Source organism: Phyllobates terribilis, unplaced genomic scaffold (assembly GCF_046119375.1).
Source record: "Phyllobates terribilis strain yellow unplaced genomic scaffold, ASM4611937v1 Scaffold_5__5_contigs__length_657084704, whole genome shotgun sequence".
Classification (NCBI taxonomy): Eukaryota; Metazoa; Chordata; class Amphibia; order Anura; family Dendrobatidae; genus Phyllobates; species Phyllobates terribilis.
This window is the reverse complement of record NW_027362765.1, coordinates 652,269,881-652,292,128: the sequence shown is the minus strand read 5'-3', so window position 1 is coordinate 652,292,128 and position 22,248 is coordinate 652,269,881. Positions and strand designations below refer to the sequence as shown.

The 22,248-nt window shown below is 45.7% G+C and overlaps 15 non-coding genes and 1 pseudogene across 15 annotated transcripts; all 16 read left to right on the top strand.

Moving 5' to 3' along the window:
* Positions 1–1,087: 1,087 nt before the first annotated feature.
* Positions 1,088–1,278, top strand: LOC141274677 (U2 spliceosomal RNA). The gene has a single exon (XR_012322948.1). It is a non-coding gene; the product is annotated as a U2 spliceosomal RNA (small nuclear RNA).
* A 1,116-nt stretch (positions 1,279–2,394) lies between these two features.
* On the top strand, positions 2,395–2,585 carry LOC141274676 (U2 spliceosomal RNA). The gene has a single exon (XR_012322947.1). It is a non-coding gene; the product is annotated as a U2 spliceosomal RNA (small nuclear RNA).
* A 1,115-nt stretch (positions 2,586–3,700) lies between these two features.
* On the top strand, positions 3,701–3,891 carry LOC141274675 (U2 spliceosomal RNA). The gene has a single exon (XR_012322946.1). It is a non-coding gene; the product is annotated as a U2 spliceosomal RNA (small nuclear RNA).
* A 1,109-nt stretch (positions 3,892–5,000) lies between these two features.
* LOC141274674 (U2 spliceosomal RNA) lies at positions 5,001–5,191 on the top strand. The gene has a single exon (XR_012322945.1). It is a non-coding gene; the product is annotated as a U2 spliceosomal RNA (small nuclear RNA).
* Positions 5,192–6,306: 1,115 nt separating this feature from the next.
* Positions 6,307–6,497, top strand: LOC141274672 (U2 spliceosomal RNA). The gene has a single exon (XR_012322943.1). It is a non-coding gene; the product is annotated as a U2 spliceosomal RNA (small nuclear RNA).
* Positions 6,498–7,611: 1,114 nt separating this feature from the next.
* LOC141274671 (U2 spliceosomal RNA) lies at positions 7,612–7,802 on the top strand. Its single transcript, XR_012322942.1, has one exon. It is a non-coding gene; the product is annotated as a U2 spliceosomal RNA (small nuclear RNA).
* Positions 7,803–8,917: 1,115 nt separating this feature from the next.
* LOC141274670 (U2 spliceosomal RNA) lies at positions 8,918–9,108 on the top strand. The gene has a single exon (XR_012322941.1). It is a non-coding gene; the product is annotated as a U2 spliceosomal RNA (small nuclear RNA).
* Positions 9,109–10,223: 1,115 nt separating this feature from the next.
* On the top strand, positions 10,224–10,414 carry LOC141274669 (U2 spliceosomal RNA). The gene has a single exon (XR_012322940.1). It is a non-coding gene; the product is annotated as a U2 spliceosomal RNA (small nuclear RNA).
* A 1,115-nt stretch (positions 10,415–11,529) lies between these two features.
* LOC141151126 (U2 spliceosomal RNA) lies at positions 11,530–11,645 on the top strand (annotated as a pseudogene).
* A 524-nt stretch (positions 11,646–12,169) lies between these two features.
* Positions 12,170–12,352, top strand: LOC141150237 (U2 spliceosomal RNA). The gene has a single exon (XR_012246495.1). It is a non-coding gene; the product is annotated as a U2 spliceosomal RNA (small nuclear RNA).
* Positions 12,353–13,467: 1,115 nt separating this feature from the next.
* On the top strand, positions 13,468–13,658 carry LOC141149815 (U2 spliceosomal RNA). Its single transcript, XR_012246099.1, has one exon. It is a non-coding gene; the product is annotated as a U2 spliceosomal RNA (small nuclear RNA).
* Positions 13,659–14,773: 1,115 nt separating this feature from the next.
* On the top strand, positions 14,774–14,964 carry LOC141274668 (U2 spliceosomal RNA). The gene has a single exon (XR_012322939.1). It is a non-coding gene; the product is annotated as a U2 spliceosomal RNA (small nuclear RNA).
* A 1,115-nt stretch (positions 14,965–16,079) lies between these two features.
* Positions 16,080–16,270, top strand: LOC141273947 (U2 spliceosomal RNA). The gene has a single exon (XR_012322246.1). It is a non-coding gene; the product is annotated as a U2 spliceosomal RNA (small nuclear RNA).
* Positions 16,271–17,385: 1,115 nt separating this feature from the next.
* On the top strand, positions 17,386–17,576 carry LOC141274667 (U2 spliceosomal RNA). The gene has a single exon (XR_012322938.1). It is a non-coding gene; the product is annotated as a U2 spliceosomal RNA (small nuclear RNA).
* Positions 17,577–18,691: 1,115 nt separating this feature from the next.
* Positions 18,692–18,882, top strand: LOC141149838 (U2 spliceosomal RNA). Its single transcript, XR_012246121.1, has one exon. It is a non-coding gene; the product is annotated as a U2 spliceosomal RNA (small nuclear RNA).
* A 1,115-nt stretch (positions 18,883–19,997) lies between these two features.
* Positions 19,998–20,188, top strand: LOC141149485 (U2 spliceosomal RNA). Its single transcript, XR_012245779.1, has one exon. It is a non-coding gene; the product is annotated as a U2 spliceosomal RNA (small nuclear RNA).
* The last annotated feature ends 2,060 nt before the right edge of the window (positions 20,189–22,248 follow it).

The following is a 22,248-nucleotide window of genomic DNA, read 5'->3' as shown; positions in this document are numbered from 1 at the left end:
AATTGAATTCAATGTTTTTTGTTCATTTTGCTTGTTTGTCGGATTTTGGGATGGACTCTTTGGCTTTGCTTTTCTTCTCCTCATTGGATTTTTCATGTTCAAAGTTGCAGAAGCCAGATTACAAGCTCATTTTGGTTCAACTTCAGCAACTGTGCATTGCATTGCCATGTAATGTGATGCAATGCTATCTTTCTAGCTCTCCCTTTTTACTTCCTTTTGGATAAACAGACATATTAGGCAAGCATTTTGGAGCTTTCACCTAAATAACTACAGGTGGTGAGATAAGCTGCACAATATAATTGACCTTTCAGTATATTGTTGCACACACACCATCTATTTAGCAAATGCCCTTGTTATCAACAGCAGCCTTTTAAACTCACCTGAGCTAACAGGTATGTGCGCTGGTTACTCTGCTGCGCTTAAAATTTCTTTTTTGGTTTGCTACAATGCCTTTTCTGAAACGTTGTCTCCCTCTGCTGGAACACTGACTTCTTTCATTTAATGCCTGCAGACTATAAAAGAGAACCCAACCCAAAAAGTTTGGTTGATTAGTCTGTGGCATTCTGTTAAACTGTTGCTTATGGCGGTCTCTGTGAGCTTCTCAGCGACACTCAGCCAGCCAGGTATCCTGCCTGCAGTAGATGGAATGTGGCAATGGAACGCTGGCTGCGCGTGTCATAATAGGCTCTGAGCCTTTATATACCTGTGCACAGCAGCAGCCACCTTCAGTCTGCTGCTGGACAGCCAGCAGCAGCAGCAGCAGGAGAGGTATGTAATCAGGAGCCCTCCTGCTAAGGGTAGACAGCTGCTCGTTCCACCCCACCCCCCGCCTTAATTGGTTCTCCTCCCTTCCAACGGTGTTGAGGCGGGTGGGAACAGCAGGGGGTGAAGGTGCTGTGTTTAAAGAGGTGGAGTTATGCAGATCTAAAACGCGTGGATTGCAGCAGCAGCAAGCCGAAAAGTGCAGGCATGTAAGGGATCTAGAGGTTGACAACATGTCTTCTTAACGGGAGTCCAGGAGCTCATCTCCACAAATGGACTTTTCAGGATCCTTGGGTGGCTCCGTAGTTTGAAACCAATTCTGGTTATCGCTTCTCGGCCTTTTGGCTAAGATCAAGTGTAGTATCTGTTCTTATCAGTTTAATATCTGATACGTCCCCTATCTGGGGACCATATATTAAATGGATTTTTAGAACAGGGAGATGGAAAAAGAGCTTGCTCTGTCCACTCCACGCATTGACCTGGTATTGCAGTATCTCCAGGACCGGTGCACCCCTTCTTTAATGCAGTTTCTAAAATCAGAAAGAATTGAATTCAATGTTTTTTGTTCATTTTGCTTGTTTGTCGGATTTTGGGATGGACTCTTTGGCTTTGCTTTTCTTCTCCTCATTGGATTTTTCATGTTCAAAGTTGCAGAAGCCAGATTACAAGCTCATTTTGGTTCAACTTCAGCAACTGTGCATTGCATTGCCATGTAATGTGATGCAATGCTATCTTTCTAGCTCTCCCTTTTTACTTCCTTTTGGATAAACAGACATATTAGTCAAGCATTTTGGAGCTTTCACCTAAATAACTACAGGTGGTGAGATAAGCTGCACAATATAATTGACCTTTCAGTATATTAATGCACACACACCATCTATTTAGCAAATGCCCTTGTTATCAACAGCAGCCTTTTAAACTCACCTGAGCTAACAGGTATGTGCGCTGGTTACTCTGCTGCGCTTAAAATTTCTTTTTTGGTTTGCTACAATGCCTTTTCTGAAACGTTGTCTCCTTCTGCTGGAACACTGACTTCTTTCATTTAATGCCTGCAGACTATAAAAGAGAACCCAACCCAAAAAAGTTTGGTTGATTAGTCTGTGGCATTCTGTTAAACTGTTGCTTATGGCGGTCTCTGTGAGCTTCTCAGCGACATTCAGCCAGCCAGGTATCCTGCCTGCAGTAGATGGAATGTGGCAATGGAACGCTGGCTGCGCGTGTCATAATAGGCTCTGAGCCTTTATATACCTGTGCACAGCAGCAGCCACCTTCAGTCTGCTGCTGGACAGCCAGCAGCAGCAGCAGCAGGAGAGGTATGTAATCAGGAGCCCTCCTGCTAAGGGTAGACAGCTGCTCGTTCCACCCCACCCCCCGCCTTAATTGGTTCTCCTCCCTTCCAACGGTGTTGAGGCGGGTGGGAACAGCAGGGGGTGAAGGTGCTGTGTTTAAAGAGGTGGAGTTATGCAGATCTAAAACGCGTGGATTGCAGCAGCAGCAAGCCGAAAAGTGCAGGCATGTAAGGGATCTAGAGGTTGACAACATGTCTTCTTAACGGGAGTCCAGGAGCTCATCTCCACAAATGGACTTTTCAGGATCCTTGGGTGGCTCCGTAGTTTGAAACCAATTCTGGTTATCGCTTCTCGGCCTTTTGGCTAAGATCAAGTGTAGTATCTGTTCTTATCAGTTTAATATCTGATACGTCCCCTATCTGGGGACCATATATTAAATGGATTTTTAGAACAGGGAGATGGAAAAAGAGCTTGCTCTGTCCACTCCACGCATTGACCTGGTATTGCAGTATCTCCAGGACCGGTGCACCCCTTCTTTAATGCAGTTTCTAAAATCAGAAAGAATTGAATTCAATGTTTTTTGTTCATTTTGCTTGTTTGTCGGATTTTGGGATGGACTCTTTGGCTTTGCTTTTCTTCTCCTCATTGGATTTTTCATGTTCAAAGTTGCAGAAGCCAGATTACAAGCTCATTTTGGTTCAACTTCAGCAACTGTGCATTGCATTGCCATGTAATGTGATGCAATGCTATCTTTCTAGCTCTCCCTTTTTACTTCCTTTTGGATAAACAGACATATTAGGCAAGCATTTTGGAGCTTTCACCTAAATAACTACAGGTGGTGAGATAAGCTGCACAATATAATTGACCTTTCAGTATATTGTTGCACACACACCATCTATTTAGCAAATGCCCTTGTTATCAACAGCAGCCTTTTAAACTCACCTGAGCTAACAGGTATGTGCGCTGGTTACTCTGCTGCGCTTAAAATTTCTTTTTTGGTTTGCTACAATGCCTTTTCTGAAACGTTGTCTCCTTCTGCTGGAACACTGACATCTTTCATTTAATGCCTGCAGACTATAAAAGAGAACCCAACCCAAAAAGTTTGGTTGATTAGTCTGTGGCATTCTGTTAAACTGTTGCTTATGGCGGTCTCTGTGAGCTTCTCAGCGACATTCAGCCAGCCAGGTATCCTGCCTGCAGTAGATGGAATGTGGCAATGGAACGCTGGCTGCGCGTGTCATAATAGGCTCTGAGCCTTTATATACCTGTGCACAGCAGCAGCCACCTTCAGTCTGCTGCTGGACAGCCAGCAGCAGCAGCAGCAGGAGAGGTATGTAATCAGGAGCCCTCCTGCTAAGGGTAGACAGCTGCTCGTTCCACCCCACCCCCCGCCTTAATTGGTTCTCCTCCCTTCCAACGGTGTTGAGGCGGGTGGGAACAGCAGGGGGTGAAGGTGCTGTGTTTAAAGAGGTGGAGTTATGCAGATCTAAAACGCGTGGATTGCAGCAGCAGCAAGCCGAAAAGTGCAGGCATGTAAGGGATCTAGAGGTTGACAACATGTCTTCTTAACGGGAGTCCAGGAGCTCATCTCCACAAATGGACTTTTCAGGATCCTTGGGTGGCTCCGTAGTTTGAAACCAATTCTGGTTATCGCTTCTCGGCCTTTTGGCTAAGATCAAGTGTAGTATCTGTTCTTATCAGTTTAATATCTGATACGTCCCCTATCTGGGGACCATATATTAAATGGATTTTTAGAACAGGGAGATGGAAAAAGAGCTTGCTCTGTCCACTCCACGCATTGACCTGGTATTGCAGTATCTCCAGGACCGGTGCACCCCTTCTTTAATGCAGTTTCTAAAATCAGAAAGAATTGAATTCAATGTTTTTTGTTCATTTTGCTTGTTTGTCGGATTTTGGGATGGACTCTTTGGCTTTGCTTTTCTTCTCCTCATTGGATTTTTCATGTTCAAAGTTGCAGAAGCCAGATTACAAGCTCATTTTGGTTCAACTTCAGCAACTGTGCATTGCATTGCCATGTAATGTGATGCAATGCTATCTTTCTAGCTCTCCCTTTTTACTTCCTTTTGGATAAACAGACATATTAGGCAAGCATTTTGGAGCTTTCACCTAAATAACTACAGGTGGTGAGATAAGCTGCACAATATAATTGACCTTTCAGTATATTGTTGCACACACACCATCTATTTAGCAAATGCCCTTGTTATCAACAGCAGCCTTTTAAACTCACCTGAGCTAACAGGTATGTGCGCTGGTTACTCTGCTGCGCTTAAAATTTCTTTTTTGGTTTGCTACAATGCCTTTTCTGAAACGTTGTCTCCTTCTGCTGGAACACTGACTTCTTTCATTTAATGCCTGCAGACTATAAAAGAGAACCCAACCCAAAAAGTTTGGTTGATTAGTCTGTGGCATTCTGTTAAACTGTTGCTTATGGCGGTCTCTGTGAGCTTCTCAGCGACATTCAGCCAGCCAGGTATCCTGCCTGCAGTAGATGGAATGTGGCAATGGAACGCTGGCTGCGCGTGTCATAATAGGCTCTGAGCCTTTATATACCTGTGCACAGCAGCAGCCACCTTCAGTCTGCTGCTGGACAGCCAGCAGCAGCAGGAGAGGTATGTAATCAGGAGCCCTCCTGCTAAGGGTAGACAGCTGCTCGTTCCACCCCACCCCCCGCCTTAATTGGTTCTCCTCCCTTCCAACGGTGTTGAGGCGGGTGGGAACAGCAGGGGGTGAAGGTGCTGTGTTTAAAGAGGTGGAGTTATGCAGATCTAAAACGCGTGGATTGCAGCAGCAGCAAGCCGAAAAGTGCAGGCATGTAAGGGATCTAGAGGTTGACAACATGTCTTCTTAACGGGAGTCCAGGAGCTCATCTCCACAAATGGACTTTTCAAGATCCTTGGGTGGCTCCGTAGTTTGAAACCAATTCTGGTTATCGCTTCTCGGCCTTTTGGCTAAGATCAAGTGTAGTATCTGTTCTTATCAGTTTAATATCTGATACGTCCCCTATCTGGGGACCATATATTAAATGGATTTTTAGAACAGGGAGATGGAAAAAGAGCTTGCTCTGTCCACTCCACGCATTGACCTGGTATTGCAGTATCTCCAGGACCGGTGCACCCCTTCTTTAATGCAGTTTCTAAAATCAGAAAGAATTGAATTCAATGTTTTTTGTTCATTTTGCTTGTTTGTCGGATTTTGGGATGGACTCTTTGGCTTTGCTTTTCTTCTCCTCATTGGATTTTTCATGTTCAAAGTTGCAGAAGCCAGATTACAAGCTCATTTTGGTTCAACTTCAGCAACTGTGCATTGCATTGCCATGTAATGTGATGCAATGCTATCTTTCTAGCTCTCCCTTTTTACTTCCTTTTGGATAAACAGACATATTAGGCAAGCATTTTGGAGCTTTCACCTAAATAACTACAGGTGGTGAGATAAGCTGCACAATATAATTGACCTTTCAGTATATTGTTGCACACACACCATCTATTTAGCAAATGCCCTTGTTATCAACAGCAGCCTTTTAAACTCACCTGAGCTAACAGGTATGTGCGCTGGTTACTCTGCTGCGCTTAAAATTTCTTTTTTGGTTTGCTACAATGCCTTTTCTGAAACGTTGTCTCCTTCTGCTGGAACACTGACTTCTTTCATTTAATGCCTGCAGACTATAAAAGAGAACCCAACCCAAAAAGTTTGGTTGATTAGTCTGTGGCATTCTGTTAAACTGTTGCTTATGGCGGTCTCTGTGAGCTTCTCAGCGACATTCAGCCAGCCAGGTATCCTGCCTGCAGTAGATGGAATGTGGCAATGGAACGCTGGCTGCGCGTGTCATAATAGGCTCTGAGCCTTTATATACCTGTGCACAGCAGCAGCCACCTTCAGTCTGCTGCTGGACAGCCAGCAGCAGCAGCAGCAGGAGAGGTATGTAATCAGGAGCCCTCCTGCTAAGGGTAGACAGCTGCTCGTTCCACCCCACCCCCCGCCTTAATTGGTTCTCCTCCCTTCCAACGGTGTTGAGGCGGGTGGGAACAGCAGGGGGTGAAGGTGCTGTGTTTAAAGAGGTGGAGTTATGCAGATCTAAAACGCGTGGATTGCAGCAGCAGCAAGCCGAAAAGTGCAGGCATGTAAGGAATCTAGAGGTTGACAACATGTCTTCTTAACGGGAGTCCAGGAGCTCATCTCCACAAATGGACTTTTCAGGATCCTTGGGTGGCTCCGTAGTTTGAAACCAATTCTGGTTATCGCTTCTCGGCCTTTTGGCTAAGATCAAGTGTAGTATCTGTTCTTATCAGTTTAATATCTGATACGTCCCCTATCTGGGGACCATATATTAAATGGATTTTTAGAACAGGGAGATGGAAAAAGAGCTTGCTCTGTCCACTCCACGCATTGACCTGGTATTGCAGTATCTCCAGGACCGGTGCACCCCTTCTTTAATGCAGTTTCTAAAATCAGAAAGAATTGAATTCAATGTTTTTTGTTCATTTTGCTTGTTTGTCGGATTTTGGGATGGACTCTTTGGCTTTGCTTTTCTTCTCCTCATTGGATTTTTCATGTTCAAAGTTGCAGAAGCCAGATTACAAGCTCATTTTGGTTCAACTTCAGCAACTGTGCATTGCATTGCCATGTAATGTGATGCAATGCTATCTTTCTAGCTCTCCGTTTTTACTTCCTTTTGGATAAACAGACATATTAGGCAAGCATTTTGGAGCTTTCACCTAAATAACTACAGGTGGTGAGATAAGCTGCACAATATAATTGACCTTTCAGTATATTGTTGCACACACACCATCTATTTAGCAAATGCCCTTGTTATCAACAGCAGCCTTTTAAACTCACCTGAGCTAACAGGTATGTGCGCTGGTTACTCTGCTGCGCTTAAAATTTCTTTTTGGTTTGCTACAATGCCTTTTCTGAAACGTTGTCTCCTTCTGCTGGAACACTGACTTCTTTCATTTAATGCCTGCAGACTATAAAAGAGAACCCAACCCAAAAAGTTTGGTTGATTAGTCTGTGGCATTCTGTTAAACTGTTGCTTATGGCGGTCTCTGTGAGCTTCTCAGCGACATTCAGCCAGCCAGGTATCCTGCCTGCAGTAGATGGAATGTGGCAATGGAACGCTGGCTGCGCGTGTCATAATAGGCTCTGAGCCTTTATATACCTGTGCACAGCAGCAGCCACCTTCAGTCTGCTGCTGGACAGCCAGCAGCAGCAGCAGCAGGAGAGGTATGTAATCAGGAGCCCTCCTGCTAAGGGTAGACAGCTGCTCGTTCCACCCCACCCCCCGCCTTAATTGGTTCTCCTCCCTTCCAACGGTGTTGAGGCGGGTGGGAACAGCAGGGGGTGAAGGTGCTGTGTTTAAAGAGGTGGAGTTATGCAGATCTAAAACGCGTGGATTGCAGCAGCAGCAAGCCGAACAGTGCAGGCATGTAAGGGATCTAGAGGTTGACAACATGTCTTCTTAACGGGAGTCCAGGAGCTCATCTCCACAAATGGACTTTTCAGGATCCTTGGGTGGCTCCGTAGTTTGAAACCAATTCTGGTTATCGCTTCTCGGCCTTTTGGCTAAGATCAAGTGTAGTATCTGTTCTTATCAGTTTAATATCTGATACGTCCCCTATCTGGGGACCATATATTAAATGGATTTTTAGAACAGGGAGATGGAAAAAGAGCTTGCTCTGTCCACTCCACGCATTGACCTGGTATTGCAGTATCTCCAGGACCGGTGCACCCCTTCTTTAATGCAGTTTCTAAAATCAGAAAGAATTGAATTCAATGTTTTTTGTTCATTTTGCTTGTTTGTCGGATTTTGGGATGGACTCTTTGGCTTTGCTTTTCTTCTCCTCATTGGATTTTTCATGTTCAAAGTTGCAGAAGCCAGATTACAAGCTCATTTTGGTTCAACTTCAGCAACTGTGCATTGCATTGCCATGTAATGTGATGCAATGCTATCTTTCTAGCTCTCCCTTTTTACTTCCTTTTGGATAAACAGACATATTAGGCAAGCATTTTGGAGCTTTCACCTAAATAACTACAGGTGGTGATATAAGCTGCACAATATAATTGACCTTTCAGTATATTGTTGCACACACACCATCTATTTAGCAAATGCCCTTGTTATCAACAGCAGCCTTTTAAACTCACCTGAGCTAACAGGTATGTGCGCTGGTTACTCTGCTGCGCTTAAAATTTCTTTTTTGGTTTGCTACAATGCCTTTTTTGAAACGTTGTCTCCTTCTGCTGGAACACTGACTTCTTTCATTTAATGCCTGCAGACTATAAAAGAGAACCCAACCCAAAAAGTTTGGTTGATTAGTCTGTGGCATTCTGTTAAACTGTTGCTTATGGCGGTCTCTGTGAGCTTCTCAGCGACATTCAGCCAGCCAGGTATCCTGCCTGCAGTAGATGGAATGTGGCAATGGAACGCTGGCTGCGCGTGTCATAATAGGCTCTGAGCCTTTATATACCTGTGCACAGCAGCAGCCACCTTCAGTCTGCTGCTGGACAGCCAGCAGCAGCAGCAGCAGGAGAGGTATGTAATCAGGAGCCCTCCTGCTAAGGGTAGACAGCTGCTCGTTCCACCCCACCCCCCGCCTTAATTGGTTCTCCTCCCTTCCAACGGTGTTGAGGCGGGTGGGAACAGCAGGGGGTGAAGGTGCTGTGTTTAAAGAGGTGGAGTTATGCAGATCTAAAACGCGTGGATTGCAGCAGCAGCAAGCCGAAAAGTGCAGGCATGTAAGGGATCTAGAGGTTGACAACATGTCTTCTTAACGGGAGTCCAGGAGCTCATCTCCACAAATGGACTTTTCAGGATCCTTGGGTGGCTCCGTAGTTTGAAACCAATTCTGGTTATCGCTTCTCGGCCTTTTGGCTAAGATCAAGTGTAGTATCTGTTCTTATCAGTTTAATATCTGATACGTCCCCTATCTGGGGACCATATATTAAATGGATTTTTAGAACAGGGAGATGGAAAAAGAGCTTGCTCTGTCCACTCCACGCATTGACCTGGTATTGCAGTATCTCCAGGACCGGTGCACCCCTTCTTTAATGCAGTTTCTAAAATCAGAAAGAATTGAATTCAATGTTTTTTGTTCATTTTGCTTGTTTGTCGGATTTTGGGATGGACTCTTTGGCTTTGCTTTTCTTCTCCTCATTGGATTTTTCATGTTCAAAGTTGCAGAAGCCAGATTACAAGCTCATTTTGGTTCAACTTCAGCAACTGTGCATTGCATTGCCATGTAATGTGATGCAATGCTATCTTTCTAGCTCTCCCTTTTTACTTCCTTTTGGATAAACAGACATATTAGGCAAGCATTTTGGAGCTTTCACCTAAATAACTACAGGTGGTGAGATAAGCTGCACAATATAATTGACCTTTCAGTATATTGTTGCACACACACCATCTATTTAGCAAATGCCCTTGTTATCAACAGCAGCCTTTTAAACTCACCTGAGCTAACAGGTATGTGCGCTGGTTACTCTGCTGCGCTTAAAATTTCTTTTTTGGTTTGCTACAATGCCTTTTCTGAAACGTTGTCTCCTTCTGCTGGAACACTGACTTCTTTCATTTAATGCCTGCAGACTATAAAAGAGAACCCAACCCAAAAAGTTTGGTTGATTAGTCTGTGGCATTCTGTTAAACTGTTGCTTATGGCGGTCTCTGTGAGCTTCTCAGCGACATTCAGCCAGCCAGGTATCCTGCCTGCAGTAGATGGAATGTGGCAATGGAACGCTGGCTGCGCGTGTCATAATAGGCTCTGAGCCTTTATATACCTGTGCACAGCAGCAGCCACCTTCAGTCTGCTGCTGGACAGCCAGCAGCAGCAGCAGCAGGAGAGGTATGTAATCAGGAGCCCTCCTGCTAAGGGTAGACAGCTGCTCGTTCCACCCCACCCCCCGCCTTAATTGGTTCTCCTCCCTTCCAACGGTGTTGAGGCGGGTGGGAACAGCAGGGGGTGAAGGTGCTGTGTTTAAAGAGGTGGAGTTATGCAGATCTAAAACGCGTGGATTGCAGCAGCAGCAAGCCGAAAAGTGCAGGCATGTAAGGGATCTAGAGGTTGACAACATGTCTTCTTAACGGGAGTCCAGGAGCTCATCTCCACAAATGGACTTTTCAGGATCCTTGGGTGGCTCCGTAGTTTGAAACCAATTCTGGTTATCGCTTCTCGGCCTTTTGGCTAAGATCAAGTGTAGTATCTGTTCTTATCAGTTTAATATCTGATACGTCCCCTATCTGGGGACCATATATTAAATGGATTTTTAGAACAGGGAGATGGAAAAAGAGCTTGCTCTGTCCACTCCACGCATTGACCTGGTATTGCAGTATCTCCAGGACCGGTGCACCCCTTCTTTAATGCAGTTTCTAAAATCAGAAAGAATTGAATTCAATGTTTTTTGTTCATTTTGCTTGTTTGTCGGATTTTGGGATGGACTCTTTGGCTTTGCTTTTCTTCTCCTCATTGGATTTTTCATGTTCAAAGTTGCAGAAGCCAGATTACAAGCTCATTTTGGTTCAACTTCAGCAACTGTGCATTGCATTGCCATGTAATGTGATGCAATGCTATCTTTCTAGCTCTCCCTTTTTACTTCCTTTTGGATAAACAGACATATTAGGCAAGCATTTTGGAGCTTTCACCTAAATAACTACAGGTGGTGAGATAAGCTGCACAATATAATTGACCTTTCAGTATATTGTTGCACACACACCATCTATTTAGCAAATGCCCTTGTTATCAACAGCAGCCTTTTAAACTCACCTGAGCTAACAGGTATGTGCGCTGGTTACTCTGCTGCGCTTAAAATTTCTTTTTTGGTTTGCTACAATGCCTTTTCTGAAACGTTGTCTCCTTCTGCTGGAACACTGACTTCTTTCATTTAATGCCTGCAGACTATAAAAGAGAACCCAACCCAAAAAGTTTGGTTGATTAGTCTGTGGCATTCTGTTAAACTGTTGCTTATGGCGGTCTCTGTGAGCTTCTCAGCGACATTCAGCCAGCCAGGTATCCTGCCTGCAGTAGATGGAATGTGGCAATGGAACGCTGGCTGCGCGTGTCATAATAGGCTCTGAGCCTTTATATACCTGTGCACAGCAGCAGCCACCTTCAGTCTGCTGCTGGACAGCCAGCAGCAGCAGCAGCAGGAGAGGTATGTAATCAGGAGCCCTCCTGCTAAGGGTAGACAGCTGCTCGTTCCACCCCACCCCCCGCCTTAATTGGTTCTCCTCCCTTCCAACGGTGTTGAGGCGGGTGGGAACAGCAGGGGGTGAAGGTGCTGTGTTTAAAGAGGTGGAGTTATGCAGATCTAAAACGCGTGGATTGCAGCAGCAGCAAGCCGAAAAGTGCAGGCATGTAAGGGATCTAGAGGTTGACAACATGTCTTCTTAACGGGAGTCCAGGAGCTCATCTCCACAAATGGACTTTTCAGGATCCTTGGGTGGCTCCGTAGTTTGAAACCAATTCTGGTTATCGCTTCTCGGCCTTTTGGCTAAGATCAAGTGTAGTATCTTTTGAAAAGGCAGTTTTGTCCTTGGGCTGCCCTAGTAAATTGATGCATATTACACACTGGTTTGGTGCACTTGTTAGTACGCCAGGTGGCTCATAGAGTTATCTGATGGAAAACATGGCCCTCCAGGATTGAAGTCACTAGGCTGGGTAAGTGTGAGGGCTTTGGAGCAATGTGCCCCAGGAGTAGGCGCCCTGGTGGAAGTCCAAGCTTACTGGGACTGGGAACCCCAGAAAGACTTGGCTTCGTAGCACGCCGCACCTTTGCCAATCATACTTTCTGAGCAACCCCCCCTATTCCTGGCCTCCGGGCTAGGAAGGGGAATTTTTATAAACCCGGTCGGAGGTCCGATCAGCTTTGGGCTGAGAAACCAACACAGGCTCCAGCTCCACTAGGGTGGCAGCCTAGATGGAAGCTGGGAGCACGAAAACGGCTCTTCTCCGGCTTCGGCTAGGGAGAGCATCGGAGATCCCTGACCCTCGCTGTGGCCTTCTGGCTCGGAGGGATGGGGATGGTTTATTGGGGACCCTCTCCTCCGGGAAGGGTCCACATGAATCCTCGCCTCGTGCGCTGTTTTGGTGTGACTTCGGTCACATTTTTCAGTGCCTTGGATGCAGCTTCAATCAAAAAAATCTGTTCTTATCAGTTTAATATCTGATACGTCCCCTATCTGGGGACCATATATTAAATGGATTTTTAGAACAGGGAGATGGAAAAAGAGCTTGCTCTGTCCACTCCACGCATTGACCTGGTATAGCAGTATCTCCAGGACCGGTGCACCCCTTCTTTAATGCAGTTTCTAAAATCAGAAAGAATTGAATTCAATGTTTTTTGTTCATTTTGCTTGTTTGTCGGATTTTGGGATGGACTCTTTGGCTTTGCTTTTCTTCTCCTCATTGGATTTTTCATGTTCAAAGTTGCAGAAGCCAGATTACAAGCTCATTTTGGTTCAACTTCAGCAACTGTGCATTGCATTGCCATGTAATGTGATGCAATGCTATCTTTCTAGCTCTCCCTTTTTACTTCCTTTTGGATAAACAGACATATTAGGCAAGCATTTTGGAGCTTTCACCTAAATAACTACAGGTGGTGAGATAAGCTGCACAATATAATTGACCTTTCAGTATATTGTTGCACACACACCATCTATTTAGCAAATGCCCTTGTTATCAACAGCAGCCTTTTAAACTCACCTGAGCTAACAGGTATGTGCGCTGGTTACTCTGCTGCGCTTAAAATTTCTTTTTTGGTTTGCTACAATGCCTTTTCTGAAACGTTGTCTCCTTCTGCTGGAACACTGACTTCTTTCATTTAATGCCTGCAGACTATAAAAGAGAACCCAACCCAAAAAGTTTGGTTGATTAGTCTGTGGCATTCTGTTAAACTGTTGCTTATGGCGGTCTCTGTGAGCTTCTCAGCGACATTCAGCCAGCCAGGTATCCTGCCTGCAGTAGATGGAATGTGGCAATGGAACGCTGGCTGCGCGTGTCATAATAGGCTCTGAGCCTTTATATACCTGTGCACAGCAGCAGCCACCTTCAGTCTGCTGCTGGACAGCCAGCAGCAGCAGCAGCAGGAGAGGTATGTAATCAGGAGCCCTCCTGCTAAGGGTAGACAGCTGCTCGTTCCACCCCACCCCCCGCCTTAATTGGTTCTCCTCCCTTCCAACGGTGTTGAGGCGGGTGGGAACAGCAGGGGGTGAAGGTGCTGTGTTTAAAGAGGTGGAGTTATGCAGATCTAAAACGCGTGGATTGCAGCAGCAGCAAGCCGAAAAGTGCAGGCATGTAAGGGATCTAGAGGTTGACAACATGTCTTCTTAACGGGAGTCCAGGAGCTCATCTCCACAAATGGACTTTTCAGGATCCTTGGGTGGCTCCGTAGTTTGAAACCAATTCTGGTTATCGCTTCTCGGCCTTTTGGCTAAGATCAAGTGTAGTATCAGTTCTTATCAGTTTAATATCTGATACGTCCCCTATCTGGGGACCATATATTAAATGGATTTTTAGAACAGGGAGATGGAAAAAGAGCTTGCTCTGTCCACTCCACGCATTGACCTGGTATTGCAGTATCTCCAGGACCGGTGCACCCCTTCTTTAATGCAGTTTCTAAAATCAGAAAGAATTGAATTCAATGTTTTTTGTTCATTTTGCTTGTTTGTCGGATTTTGGGATGGACTCTTTGGCTTTGCTTTTCTTCTCCTCATTGGATTTTTCATGTTCAAAGTTGCAGAAGCCAGATTACAAGCTCATTTTGGTTCAACTTCAGCAACTGTGCATTGCATTGCCATGTAATGTGATGCAATGCTATCTTTCTAGCTCTCCCTTTTTACTTCCTTTTGGATAAACAGACATATTAGGCAAGCATTTTGGAGCTTTCACCTAAATAACTACAGGTGGTGAGATAAGCTGCACAATATAATTGACCTTTCAGTATATTGTTGCACACACACCATCTATTTAGCAAATGCCCTTGTTATCAACAGCAGCCTTTTAAACTCACCTGAGCTAACAGGTATGTGCGCTGGTTACTCTGCTGCGCTTAAAATTTCTTTTTTGGTTTGCTACAATGCCTTTTCTGAAACGTTGTCTCCTTCTGCTGGAACACTGACTTCTTTCATTTAATGCCTGCAGACTATAAAAGAGAACCCAACCCAAAAAGTTTGGTTGATTAGTCTGTGGCATTCTGTTAAACTGTTGCTTATGGCGGTCTCTGTGAGCTTCTCAGCGACATTCAGCCAGCCAGGTATCCTGCCTGCAGTAGATGGAATGTGGCAATGGAACGCTGGCTGCGCGTGTCATAATAGGCTCTGAGCCTTTATATACCTGTGCACAGCAGCAGCCACCTTCAGTCTGCTGCTGGACAGCCAGCAGCAGCAGCAGCAGGAGAGGTATGTAATCAGGAGCCCTCCTGCTAAGGGTAGACAGCTGCTCGTTCCACCCCACCCCCCGCCTTAATTGGTTCTCCTCCCTTCCAACGGTGTTGAGGCGGGTGGGAACAGCAGGGGGTGAAGGTGCTGTGTTTAAAGAGGTGGAGTTATGCAGATCTAAAACGCGTGGATTGCAGCAGCAGCAAGCCGAAAAGTGCAGGCATGTAAGGGATCTAGAGGTTGACAACATGTCTTCTTAACGGGAGTCCAGGAGCTCATCTCCACAAATGGACTTTTCAGGATCCTTGGGTGGCTCCGTAGTTTGAAACCAATTCTGGTTATCGCTTCTCGGCCTTTTGGCTAAGATCAAGTGTAGTATCTGTTCTTATCAGTTTAATATCTGATACGTCCCCTATCTGGGGACCATATATTAAATGGATTTTTAGAACAGGGAGATGGAAAAAGAGCTTGCTCTGTCCACTCCACGCATTGACCTGGTATTGCAGTATCTCCAGGACCGGTGCACCCCTTCTTTAATGCAGTTTCTAAAATCAGAAAGAATTGAATTCAATGTTTTTTGTTCATTTTGCTTGTTTGTCGGATTTTGGGATGGACTCTTTGGCTTTGCTTTTCTTCTCCTCATTGGATTTTTCATGTTCAAAGTTGCAGAAGCCAGATTACAAGCTCATTTTGGTTCAACTTCAGCAACTGTGCATTGCATTGCCATGTAATGTGATGCAATGCTATCTTTCTAGCTCTCCCTTTTTACTTCCTTTTGGATAAACAGACATATTAGGCAAGCATTTTGGAGCTTTCACCTAAATAACTACAGGTGGTGAGATAAGCTGCACAATATAATTGACCTTTCAGTATATTGTTGCACACACACCATCTATTTAGCAAATGCCCTTGTTATCAACAGCAGCCTTTTAAACTCACCTGAGCTAACAGGTATGTGCGCTGGTTACTCTGCTGCGCTTAAAATTTCTTTTTTGGTTTGCTACAATGCCTTTTCTGAAACGTTGTCTCCTTCTGCTGGAACACTGACTTCTTTCATTTAATGCCTGCAGACTATAAAAGAGAACCCAACCCAAAAAGTTTGGTTGATTAGTCTGTGGCATTCTGTTAAACTGTTGCTTATGGCGGTCTCTGTGAGCTTCTCAGCGACATTCAGCCAGCCAGGTATCCTGCCTGCAGTAGATGGAATGTGGCAATGGAACGCTGGCTGCGCGTGTCATAATAGGCTCTGAGCCTTTATATACCTGTGCACAGCAGCAGCCACCTTCAGTCTGCTGCTGGACAGCCAGCAGCAGCAGCAGCAGGAGAGGTATGTAATCAGGAGCCCTCCTGCTAAGGGTAGACAGCTGCTCGTTCCACCCCACCCCCCGCCTTAATTGGTTCTCCTCCCTTCCAACGGTGTTGAGGCGGGTGGGAACAGCAGGGGGTGAAGGTGCTGTGTTTAAAGAGGTGGAGTTATGCAGATCTAAAACGCGTGGATTGCAGCAGCAGCAAGCCGAAAAGTGCAGGCATGTAAGGGATCTAGAGGTTGACAACATGTCTTCTTAACGGGAGTCCAGGAGCTCATCTCCACAAATGGACTTTTCAGGATCCTTGGGTGGCTCCGTAGTTTGAAACCAATTCTGGTTATCGCTTCTCGGCCTTTTGGCTAAGATCAAGTGTAGTATCTGTTCTTATCAGTTTAATATCTGATACGTCCCCTATCTGGGGACCATATATTAAATGGATTTTTAGAACAGGGAGATGAAAAAAGAGCTTGCTCTGTCCACTCCACGCATTGACCTGGTATTGCAGTATCTCCAGGACCGGTGCACCCCTTCTTTAATGCAGTTTCTAAAATCAGAAAGAATTGAATTCAATGTTTTTTGTTCATTTTGCTTGTTTGTCGGATTTTGGGATGGACTCTTTGGCTTTGCTTTTCTTCTCCTCATTGGATTTTTCATGTTCAAAGTTGCAGAAGCCAGATTACAAGCTCATTTTGGTTCAACTTCAGCAACTGTGCATTGCATTGCCATGTAATGTGATGCAATGCTATCTTTCTAGCTCTCCCTTTTTACTTCCTTTTGGATAAACAGACATATTAGGCAAGCATTTTGGAGCTTTCACCTAAATAACTACAGGTGGTGAGATAAGCTGCACAATATAATTGACCTTTCAGTATATTGTTGCACACACACCATCTATTTAGCAAATGCCCTTGTTATCAACAGCAGCCTTTTAAACTCACCTGAGCTAACAGGTATGTGCGCTGGTTACTCTGCTGCGCTTAAAATTTCTTTTTTGGTTTGCTACAATGCCTTTTCTGAAACGTTGTCTCCTTCTGCTGGAACACTGACTTCTTTCATTTAATGCCTGCAGACTATAAAAGAGAACCCAACCCAAAAAGTTTGGTTGATTAGTCTGTGGCATTCTGTTAAACTGTTGCTTATGGCGGTCTCTGTGAGCTTCTCAGCGACATTCAGCCAGCCAGGTATCCTGCCTGCAGTAGATGGAATGTGGCAATGGAACGCTGGCTGCGCGTGTCATAATAGGCTCTGAGCCTTTATATACCTGTGCACAGCAGCAGCCACCTTCAGTCTGCTGCTGGACAGCCAGCAGCAGCAGCAGCAGGAGAGGTATGTAATCAGGAGCCCTCCTGCTAAGGGTAGACAGCTGCTCGTTCCACCCCACCCCCCGCCTTAATTGGTTCTCCTCCCTTCCAACGGTGTTGAGGCGGGTGGGAACAGCAGGGGGTGAAGGTGCTGTGTTTAAAGAGGTGGAGTTATGCAGATCTAAAACGCGTGGATTGCAGCAGCAGCAAGCCGAAAAGTGCAGGCATGTAAGGGATCTAGAGGTTGACAACATGTCTTCTTAACGGGAGTCCAGGAGCTCATCTCCACAAATGGACTTTTCAGGATCCTTGGGTGGCTCCGTAGTTTGAAACCAATTCTGGTTATCGCTTCTCGGCCTTTTGGCTAAGATCAAGTGTAGTATCTGTTCTTATCAGTTTAATATCTGATACGTCCCCTATCTGGGGACCATATATTAAATGGATTTTTAGAACAGGGAGATGGAAAAAGAGCTTGCTCTGTCCACTCCACGCATTGACCTGGTATTGCAGTATCTCCAGGACCGGTGCACCCCTTCTTTAATGCAGTTTCTAAAATCAGAAAGAATTGAATTCAATGTTTTTTGTTCATTTTGCTTGTTTGTCGGATTTTGGGATGGACTCTTTGGCTTTGCTTTTCTTCTCCTCATTGGATTTTTCATGTTCAAAGTTGCAGAAGCCAGATTACAAGCTCATTTTGGTTCAACTTCAGCAACTGTGCATTGCATTGCCATGTAATGTGATGCAATGCTATCTTTCTAGCTCTCCCTTTTTACTTCCTTTTGGATAAACAGACATATTAGGCAAGCATTTTGGAGCTTTCACCTAAATAACTACAGGTGGTGAGATAAGCTGCACAATATAATTGACCTTTCAGTATATTGTTGCACACACACCATCTATTTAGCAAATGCCCTTGTTATCAACAGCAGCCTTTTAAACTCACCTGAGCTAACAGGTATGTGCGCTGGTTACTCTGCTGCGCTTAAAATTTCTTTTTTGGCTTGCTACAATGCCTTTTCTGAAACGTTGTCTCCTTCTGCTGGAACACTGACTTCTTTCATTTAATGCCTGCAGACTATAAAAGAGAACCCAACCCAAAAAGTTTGGTTGATTAGTCTGTGGCATTCTGTTAAACTGTTGCTTATGGCGGTCTCTGTGAGCTTCTCAGCGACATTCAGCCAGCCAGGTATCCTGCCTGCAGTAGATGGAATGTGGCAATGGAACGCTGGCTGCGCGTGTCATAATAGGCTCTGAGCCTTTATATACCTGTGCACAGCAGCAGCCACCTTCAGTCTGCTGCTGGACAGCCAGCAGCAGCAGCAGCAGGAGAGGTATGTAATCAGGAGCCCTCCTGCTAAGGGTAGACAGCTGCTCGTTCCACCCCACCCCCCGCCTTAATTGGTTCTCCTCCCTTCCAACGGTGTTGAGGCGGGTGGGAACAGCAGGGGGTGAAGGTGCTGTGTTTAAAGAGGTGGAGTTATGCAGATCTAAAACGCGTGGATTGCAGCAGCAGCAAGCCGAAAAGTGCAGGCATGTAAGGGATCTAGAGGTTGACAACATGTCTTCTTAACGGGAGTCCAGGAGCTCATCTCCACAAATGGACTTTTCAGGATCCTTGGGTGGCTCCGTAGTTTGAAACCAATTCTGGTTATCGCTTCTCGGCCTTTTGGCTAAGATCAAGTGTAGTATCTGTTCTTATCAGTTTAATATCTGATACCTCCCCTATCTGGGGACCATATATTAAATGGATTTTTAGAACAGGGAGATGGAAAAAGAGCTTGCTCTGTCCACTCCACGCATTGACCTGGTATTGCAGTATCTCCAGGACCGGTGCACCCCTTCTTTAATGCAGTTTCTAAAATCAGAAAGAATTGAATTCAATGTTTTTTGTTCATTTTGCTTGTTTGTCGGATTTTGGGATGGACTCTTTGGCTTTGCTTTTCTTCTCCTCATTGGATTTTTCATGTTCAAAGTTGCAGAAGCCAGATTACAAGCTCATTTTGGTTCAACTTCAGCAACTGTGCATTGCATTGCCATGTAATGTGATGCAATGCTATCTTTCTAGCTCTCCCTTTTTACTTCCTTTTGGATAAACAGACATATTAGGCAAGCATTTTGGAGCTTTCACCTAAATAACTACAGGTGGTGAGATAAGCTGCACAATATAATTGACCTTTCAGTATATTGTTGCACACACACCATCTATTTAGCAAATGCCCTTGTTATCAACAGCAGCCTTTTAAACTCACCTGAGCTAACAGGTATGTGCGCTGGTTACTCTGCTGCGCTTAAAATTTCTTTTTTGGTTTGCTACAATGCCTTTTCTGAAACGTTGTCTCCTTCTGCTGGAACACTGACTTCTTTCATTTAATGCCTGCAGACTATAAAAGAGAACCCAACCCAAAAAGTTTGGTTGATTAGTCTGTGGCATTCTGTTAAACTGTTGCTTATGGCGGTCTCTGTGAGCTTCTCAGCGACATTCAGCCAGCCAGGTATCCTGCCTGCAGTAGATGGAATGTGGCAATGGAACGCTGGCTGCGCGTGTCATAATAGGCTCTGAGCCTTTATATACCTGTGCACAGCAGCAGCCACCTTCAGTCTGCTGCTGGACAGCCAGCAGCAGCAGCAGCAGGAGAGGTATGTAATCAGGAGCCCTCCTGCTAAGGGTAGACAGCTGCTCGTTCCACCCCACCCCCCGCCTTAATTGGTTCTCCTCCCTTCCAACGGTGTTGAGGCGGGTGGGAACAGCAGGGGGTGAAGGTGCTGTGTTTAAAGAGGTGGAGTTATGCAGATCTAAAACGCGTGGATTGCAGCAGCAGCAAGCCGAAAAGTGCAGGCATGTAAGGGATCTAGAGGTTGACAACATGTCTTCTTAACGGGAGTCCAGGAGCTCATCTCCACAAATGGACTTTTCAGGATCCTTGGGTGGCTCCGTAGTTTGAAACCAATTCTGGTTATCGCTTCTCGGCCTTTTGGCTAAGATCAAGTGTAGTATCTGTTCTTATCAGTTTAATATCTGATACGTCCCCTATCTGGGGACCATATATTAAATGGATTTTTAGACCAGGGAGATGGAAAAAGAGCTTGCTCTGTCCACTCCACGCATTGACCTGGTATTGCAGTATCTCCAGGACCGGTGCACCCCTTCTTTAATGCAGTTTCTAAAATCAGAAAGAATTGAATTCAATGTTTTTTGTTCATTTTGCTTGTTTGTCGGATTTTGGGATGGACTCTTTGGCTTTGCTTTTCTTCTCCTCATTGGATTTTTCATGTTCAAAGTTGCAGAAGCCAGATTACAAGCTCATTTTGGTTCAACTTCAGCAACTGTGCATTGCATTGCCATGTAATGTGATGCAATGCTATCTTTCTAGCTCTCCCTTTTACTTCCTTTTGGATAAACAGACATATTAGGCAAGCATTTTGGAGCTTTCACCTAAATAGCTACAGGTGGTGAGATAAGCTGCACAATATAATTGACCTTTCAGTATATTGTTGCACACACACCATCTATTTAGCAAATGCCCTTGTTATCAACAGCAGCCTTTTAAACTCACCTGAGCTAACAGGTATGTGCGCTGGTTACTCTGCTGCGCTTAAAATTTCTTTTTTGGTTTGCTACAATGCCTTTTCTGAAACGTTGTCTCCTTCTGCTGGAACACTGACTTCTTTCATTTAATGCCTGCAGACTATAAAAGAGAACCCAACCCAAAAAGTTTGGTTGATTAGTCTGTGGCATTCTGTTAAACTGTTGCTTATGGCGGTCTCTGTGAGCTTCTCAGCGACATTCAGCCAGCCAGGTATCCTGCCTGCAGTAGATGGAATGTGGCAATGGAACGCTGGCTGCGCGTGTCATAATAGGCTCTGAGCCTTTATATACCTGTGCACAGCAGCAGCCACCTTCAGTCTGCTGCTGGACAGCCAGCAGCAGCAGCAGCAGGAGAGGTATGTAATCAGGAGCCCTCCTGCTAAGGGTAGACAGCTGCTCGTTCCACCCCACCCCCCGCCTTAATTGGTTCTCCTCCCTTCCAACGGTGTTGAGGCGGGTGGGAACAGCAGGGGGTGAAGGTGCTGTGTTTAAAGAGGTGGAGTTATGCAGATCTAAAACGCGTGGATTGCAGCAGCAGCAAGCCGAAAAGTGCAGGCATGTAAGGGATCTAGAGGTTGACAACATGTCTTCTTAACGGGAGTTCAGGAGCTCATCTCCACAAATGGACTTTTCAGGATCCTTGGGTGGCTCCGTAGTTTGAAACCAATTCTGGTTATCGCTTCTCGGCCTTTTGGCTAAGATCAAGTGTAGTAGAATGGTCACGATCCTGTACAAGCGGAAGGGAGAGAGGTGCGACCTGAGGAATTGGCGTCCCATCACTCTGCTCAACGTGGACTACAAGATCCTGGCCAAGACGATGGCGACACGACTTAAGACGGTCATCGGACGGATCATCCACCCGGACCAGACCTGCGGCATCCCTGGACGTCGCATCGCAGACAGCCTCGCTCTCGTGCGGGACACGGTCGAGTACATCAAGGTCCGCCGCGCACACGCGGCCCTGGTCTCCTTGGATCAGGAGAAGGCCTTCGACCGGGTTTCCCACGAGTTCATGGGCCGAGCTCTGCACCGGTTAGGTTTGGGTAACATGTTTTGTTCGTATGTCCGTCTGATGTATTTTGATATCCACAGCTCGGTGTTGGTGAACGGCTGGAAGACTGACCCCTTCCCTGTCCTCTCTGGGGTCAGACAAGGCTGCCCTCTATCACCTCTTCTTTTTGTTTGTGTTATAGAACTCTTCACAGAGGCTATCCGGCAGAATGGAGAGATCAGAGGGATCACCGCACCGGGTCCGGGACGACACGAGGTCAAGTGCTCGCTCTACATGGACGACGTCACCGTCTTCTGCGCTGATCGTGGTTCAGTCGACGCCCTCGTCCAGACGTGTGAGAGGTTCGGCCGGGCTTCAGGGGCCAAAGTCAACTGCAGGAAGTCGGAAGCCATGCTCTTCGGGGATTGGCAGCCAGCCTCCTCCGCCCCCTTCCCCTTCAACATTCAACCGGATTTCCTCAAGGTGCTGGGAGTCTGGTTCGGGAAGGAAGGAGCGGCCCTCAAGTCCTGGCAAGAACGCTTGGCCAAGGTGAAGCAACGGATCGGACTCTGGAGCCTCAGACACCTCACTTGTGAGGGTAAGGCACTCGTCCTGCGTAATGAGGTCCTG